General features: G+C 42.4%; 1 protein-coding gene across 1 annotated transcript in view; it reads left to right on the top strand.

The window, feature by feature from the left end:
- Positions 1-5,062: 5,062 nt before the first annotated feature.
- LOC108789125 (dimethylaniline monooxygenase [N-oxide-forming] 2-like) overlaps positions 5,063-13,520 on the top strand; it is a 30,715-nt gene continuing 22,257 nt past the window's right edge. The window contains exon 1 of the mRNA XM_018559057.1: positions 5,063-5,067. The gene's annotated coding sequence lies outside the window, so the exon portion shown is untranslated. The remainder of the gene's footprint in view (positions 5,068-13,520) is intronic.

The following is a 13,520-nucleotide window of genomic DNA, read 5'->3' as shown; positions in this document are numbered from 1 at the left end:
GCCACTAGTCATTGAAGCTCATAGTAACCTTAGTTCACCTTGATACTATTTATATGATTTAAAAATACATTTAGGAACCATGTAGTTAGTATTATATTATTTCCTGTTATATTACTCCTGTCTCTTGTAGCTTAAATATTGTGATCAGTGGTTTCTTTGATGTCTTTCCTGTTTATATATTGAACTTTGTTGCCAGTAATGACCAAAGTCTGTTTTGATATGCTTGTCCTCAATAAACAAGTAAATGCTGTGCCAGTGTTTGCAAATGCATTCATATTTTACCATATAGAAATTCATTTTTATCTCTAAGCTAATGTTTTCACAGGCTTTGAGTATGCAGTTTCACTGTATATAAAAATCCTATTTATAACTACATTTAATGTTATTCTTTAATATTGCAAAAATATAATAATAATGAAAATGTGTTTTTATTAATATAAATTCATAATAACAGTAATGTACCACCAGTGGCTCAGGAGACATATGTGATCTTAGTTAATATATTGAAGCTGATCTCCAGGAATATGAAAAAACTACCCTTGCGTTGTGGCTCCCCAGCACTGCAAGGAGTAATTGCTCTTTTTTGTTTAGGGCAACATTAAAAAGTACTTTTACTTACCTTACCGTTCACTTCCTTGGCATCCAGCATTCACCTTTTCTCTCTAATGGACTGGGTTGTGGACGGGCACTTGACATCTTCACTTACAATGCAGGACTGCTCTTTCTGCATTGTGCTTGATGCAGAGCTGTGACCAACAGACGAAGCACCAAAGAGAAGCAGCTTTGGGAGACTGGTCACATTGAGACAATGCAGGAATGGAGGACAAGGTAACTAAAAGGGTTTTTAATGGTTTCCTAGGGGAAAACAATGCAGGTTCAGCCCCACTGCAAGAGTATTTGTCTCATTTTCCTGAAGTTTAGCATTAAAGTTGCTTGTGATTACCAGAAAGCAGTAGGAGGGAAACAGTATTTGCAGGACAGGAAGCCAGATAGTACAAGAGCAGGTAGTATGTGCAGGGAACAATTGTGGAAGGTATGATGTTGAGGAGTGCAGGAGAGTGGAGTTGCCATCCGAAGTTGATATGAGCCTGCATGCGCTTCAGCATTGGGAGGGGGGGGGGGAGGTGCTTTGAGTAGGATTTCCCAAAAATTGGAATGGGAATCCCAAAACAGCAATGCTGATGCTGGTGCTTCTGCCTAAGAGAGGTGGCCAACAAGGGGAGATATGTACTACCTACCTGCCCCCAATGGGGGGGGGGCAAGGAAGTGGATGCCCCTTACCTGATGAACTGGTTTTAGGGGGCTCTCAAACTAGTAACCAGTTTACCATGCAAATAGGTAAGTAAAAGAAAAAAAGTCACAATCATACCAAATAGAAATTATTTTATTAACCTCCCTGGCGATATGATTCTTTTCAGTTTTGTTTCTTTTTCGGCTCGATTTTTTTTCGGATTATTTTTGCTATTTTTTTTCGTTTTCTCCGGTTTTTTTAATCTCCCACCGGTTCCGCCCCCGTGCGACGCATACGCTTGCAAGGGACGGAACCCGGAAGACAGATGCCGGCGCCAGCCAGAGGACACCGCACAGCTCGAGGGACAAGGTAAGTGAATACTATGCGATATTCCCGAGTGTAGCTCAGGGTATGGAGAAGTAACCCCGAGCTACACCCGGGTATACCGCCAAGAAGGTTAAAGTCTATCTTTAACTAATATACAGTATATGTCTGCCAAGGCAAGGTATTTAAGCTTCCAAGAAACCTTAAGAAAGGAAATTCCGCTGAATTCCGCCCATATTTGGACAGTAATGTCATGAGGAAATTCTACCTTGGTATACGTGTGTCACTGCAGAGTGTGTGTACTCTGCTGAGAGCCTAAGATGACAATAAAGCAAACCCCCAACTTTCTGAGAAAGAGGGACACCTTCTAGCACAATGTATTTAAGCACATAACACACCCCTGTCATACCCGCAGTTATGCAGACCATTAACAATTTATATGCCAAGGTGATTGGTTAAACCCCCAATTTTTTTTTTTACCGGTACTTTTTCTTTATACTGGTTTTTCCAAATAGCAAACAAGAAAATTAAAAGACTTTACTTTTTGTTTTTGCTTTTATTTGAGGAAGATAGTATGGACATTCAGAGCACTCAGCTAGAGCACGCCTTTGATATATACAAACCTTTAGCACACTTTAGTCTAACTCTTCGTTTATTTTTTTTGTTTTAGGATTTTGTGGTTTTGCTTAAAGGTGAACTATGAGGTGAGTGCTTTTCACTCACCTCATAGTTCTAGCCGACCTGTAACAATGAGACTGTCACAGGTCGGCTAAGTAGATCGGGAGGTGAGCGAACACATACCGGCGTTCGCTCACCTCTCGTTCCTGTCTCGGCTCTCTGCCGTGACAGGGGAGGGGCTGGATTCCCCCCTCCCGCTTCGATCCGCCATCGCTGACTGGCGGAACGGACGGGAGAGAGGGCGGGTACAGCTGGCTCTGCCTCTAGATAGGCAGAGCCAGCTGTCAGTCATGCAGCTGGGCGAATCCCGGCACAATTGTCGGGATCCGCTTCAGCTGCGGCATCTCAGTATACCGCGAGCAGCAGCTCGCGGTATACCGTGGCGTCTCAGTATACCGCAAGCTGTATCTCGCAGTATACTGAGCTTAGGGTGACGGGAGGACGCTAGTTTGTGTCCTCCCGTTACTCTAAGGAGAACTATGGGGAGATGCTTTAACCCCATAGTTCTCCTTTAAGTTACATCCTGTTGATAATGATTACTTTCAGCCAAGAATACGTAGTTGAGAGTTTAGAACATTTCTTGTATAATGTTGATTTCACAATATATCTAATATACATAATTAATTAGTTGTTAACACCCTGAGACACCCAACATAATTATTAATAATTATAGGTATAAATATTAGCTGTTTATTCTAATAGACCAGAAACTGCTATACAGGCGCTCTTGTGTCTATGTCAGTTTATCTAGAATTATGCCATGTGGGTGCAACTTAAATTTTCTCTTCTAGGATGAGTGTGATATTGAATTTAATTTTGTCTACAACACATTCAGCTTTTGGACTGAATGGAAAAAATCTAACAGATTCAAACTGCAGCTTTTATATTCTGACAGATGGCCCTATTGGTTGTCAAAATACCTGAACAGTGCTTGCATCGGATTGGATGCAGGCACTGTTTGGCCAATAATTTTCCACTCGGATTCTTCAGTTTTTCAATAGAGGGGTTTCAGGCAGGAGTTGATAGACAGGTCCACCCACTAAGTTAATTTCTTCTGGTTTCTTCTGGTTCATTTAGAAACCATCGAATAGTACCTTTTAATAGGTATCTGTACATATGACCAAAAAGAAGAACATGGGACAGAAGGATTTGGTTCCAAATAAAGAACAGTCGCACCAAATGAGGGAAAGTTGGGAGGTATGCAATAAAGGGGGAGAGAAGCAGACACAGATGGGCATGTAACATCATTATTATTATTCAGGATTTATATAGCGCCAACAGCTTGTGCAGCACTCCACAATACAAGGAGAACGTTACAGTTACAATACGAATCAAGACAAGATGGTATGGAGAGCCCTGTGCCTGAGGGCTTACAATCTAAAAGGAAGGGAAAAGTGATACATTAAGAGGTAGCTGGGAGGGGATGAATTGTTTGAGAACGTGATGGTTGAGTGGTTAGGTTGAAGCGGGATAGGCATCCCTGAAGAGATGAGTCTTTAGGGATCGCCTAAAGGCAGATAGAGTAGGCGATAGACAGACAGGTTGGGGTAAGGAGTTCCATAGGATAGGAGAGTCCCTAGAGATGTCCTGGAAGCGAGCATGGGAGGAGTTAATGAGGGAGCTATGGGGCAGGAGGTCTTGGGAAGAGCAGAGGGGACGGTTTGGGTGATACTTTGAGACAAGGTTGGCGATATAGCCGGGGGCAGAATTGTGGATGTTTTTGTAAGTGGTTGTTAATAATTTTAATTTGATCTTTTGGGCAATTGGATGCCAATGGAGGGATTGGCAGAGGGGGGTTGCAGACACTGAGTGGTTGGTTAGGTGGATGAGTCAGGCAGCAGCATTCATGATAGATTGAAGGGGGATAGCCTGTGTAGAGGTAGGCCAATGAGGAGGGAGTTGCAATAGTCGAGACGAAAGATAACAAGTGAGTGGATGAGTATCTTTGTATTTTTATTGGTGAGGAAGGGGCATATTTTGGAGGTTTTAAGAAGATGAAGGTGGCAGGATTTGGACAGTGATTGGACGTGGGGCAGAAAGGTGAGGTCAGAGTCAAGGATCCCACCTAGCACCCCGGCATGGAAGGAGGGAGGGATAGTTGTGTTATCAATCTCAGTGGAAAAGTTGGGGGAAGGTGCACAGGTGAGAGGAAATATCATGAGCTCAGTTTTTGAAAGAAGTGTTGTGACATCCAGTCTGATATGTCAGTTAGTAAATTAGTGACGAAATATTGTGGTTTAGTGCAGCGTTTTAATCAATGGCACACTTGCTGTTGGTCGCCCAGTAGGACACATATAAAAAATGTATGCATTTAGAGTAAAATGTTTTGGAAAGTTTTTTTGCTTCTATAGTGTTTTACAACAACATTTAGGTATGTTTGAAATAGCATATTATTATTATAAGACATTGTAATCAAAATCACAGAAAAAGATGGCTCTAAATTACATAAAAAATGTGCCCAGGAAATAAACATGAAAGCCTATGCTTTAGATCACCTCTGGGCGTACTCTGGAAAGTTTCCTAGAGTTATAAAGCGGTATTCTATACCACTAGTCTGTTATTAGGCAAATAGATTTAATTTCACTGGAGAGTGACCAGCAAAGGGGGAGTTCTGATGGAATACTGCACAGTGCTGCACTTTACCAGTGCTCTTAGCATTATAGAGTACATCTGCTTATGTTTCCTGCAAACAAATAAATGTTTTTTTTGTTATACAACTGTAAAGAAGACTTGAGTGTTCTCTGTATTTTAGTATGACTGCAAGGCAAATACAGTGCAGAACTCTGACTGGGGATAGTGAATAAGTTAGTTTTTCCATTAAGCCATCTTTTTTAGTCGAACTAACGTTCTGTCTTCCCTGTTATGATTATAGAAAAGGAATTTGTTTCTGGACGCAGGGGTATGGGAGAAGCATTATTTCCCTGGATCAAACAATAAACTCAGCACCCTTTGAGGCTACTTCTGGTCTTTTGCCATAGACTTGGGGCTCCAGGAATGCACATACGCTTAGAGGGCTGAATTGAGCAATACTTATATCTAGCAAGCACAAACTTTAAACAGAGAAAAAGTTCAAAGGAAGCATATATCAAATCTTTTGATTCTCAAGAGAACAATGAGAGGTGGCTGCCTTGGCTAATTCCTATTTCTAGTATCATGCTTATATACATGGGAGCTATAAACAAAACTCATAAACCACATGTAAAGCTATTGTAAAGCTTGCTTAGAGTATGTAAATATGTCACTGCCAATAGCCTGGCCATAAGTTTATTTTAAAGGTCCACTGGCAAAATCAAGGTGGTAATGCTGACAAGGTGGGTAATATTTGATTCATTATGGTACCAACATTTAAGCACTCATCTTACCTTGTACAAAAACCAAAAACATTTAGAATGTGTTTTTACACCAACTACCCTCAAGAACTAGGATATAAATAATGGCTCAGTACATATAGCCAGCAAGGTAAAACATATGCATTGGTTTCTGTAGTGGTACACCTAAATGCATGCCCATTAAAGTTGACTTTTAGCCCCTTTCACTAAAAATCACACCAACATGCAGCTCTGCTCTTCACATTAGTTCAACTCTCGTCTTATATTAGTTGAACAACTATTTTTTGCATTTATTTACAATAACTGTTTTTCCAGTGAGGCACTGGTGAAGTAGCCCTGGCCTCCAGTGAAGGCTACATCATCAGTGCTTTCCTGGGAAACTCACCTGTAAACTGCAAAATCTTGCAAGAGCTCAGGGAAAAGGCATTTTTGCCCCTCAGATGATGTGCACTGGCACATGTTCCAGGAGGGAGAATCAGAGTTCCAGGAAGTAAAGGGAGATGACGTCCTGACGAAGCCCCAATGTGGGAGGGGGTCGAAATGCGTAGACGCAGTTCTACCTTGTCTGAATGTCAGGTTGGATGACCACAGCAACGCTTATCTCCTGATTTAAACTCATCGATAAAACAACGGACCATCTTCACTTAAACAAATCTGAAAGACCAACAGACCGGATCAAAAAAGTGACCAGAACTAAGAGAGCTCTCTGAAAAAGGGATACAATGTGATCACATCTAGGAAAGGCTACATAGTCACCACGGACAGACAACCCACGTGAGTAGTGTCTCGATTGACACAGGAATACCTGAATTACCCGCATTACTATATGCAACTGCTGTTACCTTTACCATCCTCCGGTGATATTGCTGTTAATAACATTCATCAGATGCAATGACTTTCCACTGCTGTTAATTATATAGACTTTTAAACAGCTGATGTAAACTGTGAGCAACAAAGGGTAATACAACTCTCCAAGAATCATACTGATCTTAAACACTGAGTATATGATCCTTTACCGGTTTCCAACATCTCTTGTTGAGTAAAAGAAATATTTCAATTTATATACCGACACTAAGGGTCTAAAAATTAATGCAATGGAGGTTTCAGCAGCACGGATATTCATCCCACGTATAAGGTTTTTGTATACTTAAAAACGATTTACTGTCACTTCCGAACTGAATTTTTCAGAGTGCACACAACTATCAAATCAATTTTGTACGTCTCCTTAGTTTGTGGCACCATTTCCGAGTATTTGGTTCTATGATTGTGAAACTATATTCTGACCAGATGGTCATGTATTGGTCCGGTTAGGTTATATTCAATGACACATGCCAAAATCACATGTGGTTAACCCATCCAACCAGAGTGTGTTTGAAGTCTGTAGACGATGTGTGTTATTTTAATCTGCTGATAGTGAATAGATGGTGGTATTTATATCCTTCCTTTTTGATATTTTTGTAACAATAAATACTTTTTAACAATTCAAAGATTTCGTCCGTCCCGTTCCATTAATGACCGCTTTGTCTGGCCATTCCTTTTATGGCCAGATCCTCTTTCTTTTGATGCCCATTTGGTCTTTGTTTCGGTAGATGGACTTACTATGACTATTAGAGATCGGATCTCCAGGAGAAAAAACACCTTTTTGAGGTGTAAGAGACTTACCTGCAAACTGATTCCTGCTCAAATACGACCATGCAACTCTGTGCTAAAAGAACCAGGCAAATGTGCTTTGGCACATGGATGCACACGTATTGGAATGTTTTTGCGCAATAGCGTACGCACGTGATCTTATGGGCGCATACTCATTAGTGTACGGGCGCATGCTCATTTGGGTGCACGTTTCTCTATATAAACGGACAGAGACCATGGTCAAGTTGCTAAGTGGTGGTCAGCTAGTCCCTTCTGTTCCTGTATCCTGATTTCCTGTGTTTGACCCTGGCTTATGACTCCTGTCACTGCTTCTGACCTGTGATTTGGCCCCTAAAGATTCTGCTTCTCGTGTATGACCTCAGTTTGAACCTGTCTTTGCTTCTGGCCTGCCACTTGGTGAATCGCTCCACCAGTACCCTGAGTAGCTTCATCCAGCCAGTGCTTCACTGGCCTCACACTGTTTGCCTGATCTTGTTCCAAGAGGTCCCGGTGTCGGTCCTGCAGATTCAGCCCCCTTCTCAGTTGAGTTTCCAGTCAGGTAAGTGATAGATGGATTAATCTGTGCTTAGTGAAAATGGCCACTGTGAGAAGAATGAGGAGGAAATTAATGATAGGGTATGCAAGGAATGAAAAGCCTGCAATTATCTATAGGTATCTGTTTGTAGATTTTCATTATTAAACATCTCTAAAGGTGCCTTTGTTGTCATTTTTAGGATGAGGGTGAAGTTATATTCATCTGCTAAAGCAAAACACCTGCCTGAAAAACAACGCTTACTTTGAGTGTTCCTCTAAACTTTTGGAGTTGATTTACAGCACTAAAGGCAAATATGCTGTTCACTTTGCAAGGGAGTTTTTACTTAGCTTAGTGAACGTCGTAAACTTTCACTTTGCGAATAATACCACATGAAAGGGGAAAAAAAACCTGTATTTTTGATTGCACATAATTGGATGATTCACTAAGCCTGTGGCTGTCAGACAAAGTTGTCTGTGTCATTATTTGGGTGAGACTCTAGTCTATGGTTTGTACTAGGGATGCACCGATACCGGTATTTTGGTACCGAGTACGAGTACCGATAATTTTTTTTGGTACTCGCCGATACCAATTACCGAGTAACGGAAGTCCCATTCAGGAAGCCAGGTGGCGTGTAAAGACTCGCCACCTGGCTTCCAGATTAGCCGGTAAGCCGGGCAGCGTGTAAAGAGTCGCCACCCGGCTTCCTGATTAACTAGAAAGTCCCCTCTTACCTTAGTATGTGCAGCCTGTCATCCCCCAGGGCCTCTCCAGCGAGAACGCGGCCTTCGTCCGGTACCCAGCTGAAGCCGTCTAGCCGGCCAATCAGGAAGCCGGTCGCCGTGTAATGACGCTATGCCCTGCTTTCTGATTGGCCGGGAGGCCGGCTCCATGCTTTCTTGTCATGAAATGATGATGGAGCATGAAGCCAGCTTCCCGGCCAATCAGAAAGCAGGGCGTCGCGTCATTAGACGGCGCCCGGCTTCCTGATTGGACGGCTCGGGCTGGGTACCCGGACGAAGGACGCATTCTCGCTGGAGAGGCTCCGGGCAATGACAGGCTACACATACTAAGATAAGGTAACCTTACCTCACGAGGCCAGCTTCCGGTCAATCGCGAAACCGGGCAGCATGTAATGATGCGCTGCCCGGCTTCCTGAAGTACTCGTGCTAGGCATCGGAGCATTTGGGCGAGTACGAGTACTTGCCCAAATACTCGGAATCTGCACTGATATCGAAACTAGTATTGGTATCGGTGCATCCCTAGTTTGTACCTATGCTATTCAGCAGTCATAAGGTCTCTATAAAGTGGAAGGTCAGTGCATCCTGGTATACCTGTTTTTAGTGATCTATTTTTGCACAAACACTTGCTATTGACTCCCTAAGATCCTATCATCCTTATAGCAGTTCACGTTTATATACATTATTAAGTCCTTGACTAATTCCAGATTATTGAAGAACACATATTGAGCAAGGGATAATTTCCCTGTGTATAAGGAGTGCCAGCAGAACACTAATGAAACATTTATAATAATGTAAATTGTGTTGCAATATAAAACAGCCAGTGGCATCACGATGTTGTCAGCACTAATGCAATTCACTATCTAGTCCGAACAGGTCTTTAGCTGTATGAAGGTATATGGTGCAGACATAGGATGTGCATTTATCATTGTGTCTTATTTTGTCTAGTCTCCTGTAGTTGCACATTCAATGGAACATTCACAGGGTTATTCACAAAAGGGTGAAGAGTTTGGAGAAGGCAGGAGAAGTTAACAATCTAGGCCAAGATAGCTGAACTGGAAAGTGAGCTGAATTGGAGAATTTTTCCCAATCAGCTATTTTGGCCTAGATTGTTCACTTCTCCTGCTACCTCCAAACTCTTCACCCTTTTGTGAATAGACCTTAGTCACTCCTGTGTGTGTTGTAAAGTAGTCACCGCTCCAAGCTCGCTCCCTTGATGGACCACAATTTCAATACAAATTAGTAAACTAAACGTGACATTGTAGTTCATCATAAGAGTGAGTTTGGAAAGCAAAGGGTCAGCACCAATTCAGAGATGATTTGAGGGTCTACAGATACGTGATACACAAATAAAGACACATTTTTGTAAATAGTTAAGGCACTTGAATGCTTTTTGAAGATTTAACCCCTGAGTTTAGTTCACTTTAATATAAAGTATGTCTGTATTGGGGAGAGGTAACAGAAGAGCTGTCAGCATAATCAGAACACTACTAGGGAACAGAAGGTCCCTTTTATCAGGAGATGTGTGTCTACGTGGAATATGAAGTAAACAGACATGTGTCCTGCCGGCCAGCTAAATTAGGACCCCATCTGGAGCTCCTCCCACTGGACCAAAGGTAAAAAAAAAAAAACAAGTACAAGTACTTGTCAAAATGCCCTGTTTTTTCCGCCCTCACCCTGCAGCGCCCTCAGGCGGCCGCCTGACTTGCCTTGCGGTAGCGCCGGGCCTGTGTCCGTTTACATAAGATTATCACCAATCTGTCACGAGACGGTCCGTTGAAATGGAACACTGTTTCGTCTGTTTTTTTGGACCCAGCAGGAGCTGGGTGTAAACGTACGCTCGCCCGTTTACACACGGCTGCCCATAAACTTGCATTGGGCATCCGATCGGTTCCGCCTAAAAAACTGACAGGCGGACCCGATCGAAGCGGCCATCTAAAAGGAACCTTAGGAAGAAGGTGGGTATCAGTTTATGGAATTCATTTTTAACCTTCATTTTCCAGCTAACTACTCTGTCCTCGGCCCAGCAGGAGATTCATCCATCCACTCTGTTTAGCAGGAGTTAGTTAGTTTATAGAGCAAAAAAATCAAATGTTAGCTTTTAGTTTTAGCAATCAAGGAATCTTCAGGTTGAATGAAAAAAAATTTGTTTATTGCCATCTTTCGTTGCGTTTCTCCTAAGACCAGTATATAATTTGCTTGTGCTTGCTCTGTTCAGTGTTCTCGAGTAGTTAGAAGTTACAGCATATCGTGAATCTTTATTCTGCCAATCAATGAGAGTTTTTTTCCAGTGATGTGGCCTGAGGAAGAAGATCAATATGGAGTGACCTTCTAGATGGGTCTTTGCCTGGAGAGGATGTTAGTGTAACTGTTAAAGGTCCATTCATTGCTTCCCAGGCTGATCTGGGCACCTTGCAAAGTGGATTCTGTACCCTCTCCCCTGGCTGCAAGTGGGAACAAGCTCTGACCGTGTGGTGAAGTTTTATTACCACAGACAGAAAAAGGGGAGATGGAGACGGTGCACATCCTGGGAGCTGATGGATTCAGCTACTGTTCTTTGTGCTGGACCATGGCTGTAACTAACAGTCAGTAGTTCCAGCACTAAAGCCCGCAGGAGCTGATGGTTGGGCACAAATAAACACTCACAGGGCTATTCACAAAAGGGTGAAGAGTTTGCAGAAGACAGGAGAAGTGAACAATCTAGGACAACATAGCTGAACTGGAAAAATTCTCCAATTCAGCTCACTTTGAATGACAATGACATAATGTAACCCGGAAGACTGGGGACATTTTGTGGTGGAAAGCAAAAACTGCAAGGGACAGTGCTGGAGAGGAAGGGAGTATTGCAGCCCGAACTGCATACTTTTTTTGTTAATAAATAGGGACAACTGAGGAGGAAAAAGGGGCAGACAGATTTGCTTCCAAAAGAAGAACTGTCCCAACAAATGAAGGACAATTGGGTGCTATATAAATGTCATATAAAAATAAGTACTAATAAGTACTAATAAATAGTAACAAAAAATTAAAGGTGGATATGATCAGATATAAAAAAGACAAAATTGAAAACTAAGTGGTGCATACAAAACTTGAAGTGCATGCAGGGAGTACAGACCACTTGCTAGGTTTTCCATCCAAACACTGAAGTTAGAAACAGGAAGCAGAGAGATTGGATGTTATACAGCACAGACTCTAGGAAGCACACCCTCTAATGATATTAGATGTTCTGTAAAAATCTGTCTGGAGTAGAATATATATATAAAACTCAGATTACAGTAAACGGAATGAAATTTCTGTTTTTAGCACAGCTGCAGTCTTTGTTGGATAGCATTAATAGCTCATTACCTACTTTTACTCATTGCCTGAATTTTCTCTGGAACTCTTTACCCCAACCTGTCCATTTATCTCCCACCTTGACTGCCTTTAGGCGTTCCCTAAAGACTCATCTCTTCAGGGAAGCCTATCCCACCACAACCTAACCACTGAACCATCACATTCTCAAACAATTCATCCCCACACAGCTACCTCCTCATGTATCACTTGCTTCTCCCTTTTACATTGTAAGCCCTCATGGGCAGGGACCTCCTTATCACCTTGTCTTGATTTGTATTGTTATTGTAATGTCTTCCTTTTTGTAGTGGAAAATATAGCAAGCTTTACAGTGAATCTGTGAATCCGAAGGCCGGAGTATTTATCAATTCACACCAGATAAATCAGAGTTTTAATAGTCTAGGGAATGACAGCGTCAGTTCGAGTGGTGCACAAAAGTTCATTTGGTTTGTATTGGACCTGTGAGGGGGGGGGGGGCATAGATATGTGTCAGAGCACACCATCTACCCCACAACACAACAACATCTAATCATTTACTGGCAATTAATGAAAAAACGAAGAGAAGACTTAGCAGTGTGTCTGGCACATACAATATCACTGTACTTCCTTATATGTTCCCCTGTTTTATGCCTCCCCTCCAGATTTTTTGGAACTGCAAGTCCCAGCAAGCAAGCTTGTCAATGCAAACTCAGGATTCGTTATTAGACAACTATTAAGGCTGTGGGGTTTTAAGAGAAAAACAAGTTATTGTTATTGTATTCCACTTTTGCTTGAGGCTAGGGATAAGCTCTGGTTTGGACCGAACACAGTCTGAACTGGAGCTCATCGAACAAGGAAGTGGGGACATGGGCACTTCCACCTAATCAGCTGTGGGCCGAGCATTCTCCTTCCCGCAGCTGCATTTAAACAAAGACGCAGAATGCTGGTAATGACATAATTTACCTTGTATGGCCACATAGCCATATTAGGTAAATATAATTTGCCAAATCTGACCTGGAGCCATATAAGGTAAATAGCGTTACTGCAGGCTGCCTTGTGCTTACATCTGGGCAGAGAATTGCCTGCCCACGGCTGAGTGAGTGGCATGGAAGGAGCTTCTTTCTGTTTTCAGAAGGAGGTCCTTATGAGTTTAGAGGAGAGATGAGCGCAATCCAGTGTGAACCTGAGCTCATCCCTCTTTGGGACATACTGAATATGCTGTGACTGAATGGCTAAAGGAGTTGAGAATCTTCACAATAAACAGTGTAAAGATTCACCTTAATTATTTATTAGTGTGCAGATGAAATAAGTAAATAAGGATTTGCTTTTCACATGATTGGATAGTTGAAGTGAATATTCATATAATTTATTGCGTGAAGTTTTTCAACCTCTTTAAAATAACATTGAAGCCTAATCCCCCTCCCCGCCCCCATGCTGATGTAAGGACTTAGCTTAAATTATGCCTCTTGATCCGATCTTCTTCTTTCCAGTTTTCAGGAGCCCCTGCAATGATGGTGCCGATCTCTGATCCACCGCAGACTCCTGTCTCTTCCTGTCCTTTCCTGTCCCTTCCTGCCCCACGGACTCTGTGCTGGTGCACGCTGCCGGGCTGCCCGGATTTACTTACTCTGTGTCTCTCCTCTTCTCCTGGCCGAAGATCTCTACTTTACATGCGCCCATCCCATGAACCTTTGCGGCCGCCCGAGAGGCTTCAGATCTAAGGACAGGAGCGCGCAGTGGAGACACAGGTA

Source organism: Nanorana parkeri, unplaced genomic scaffold (assembly GCF_000935625.1).
Source record: "Nanorana parkeri isolate BGI_ZX_2015 unplaced genomic scaffold, ASM93562v1 scaffold378, whole genome shotgun sequence".
Taxonomy (NCBI): domain Eukaryota; kingdom Metazoa; phylum Chordata; class Amphibia; order Anura; family Dicroglossidae; genus Nanorana; species Nanorana parkeri.
This window is presented reverse-complemented; position numbering and strand designations above follow the sequence as displayed.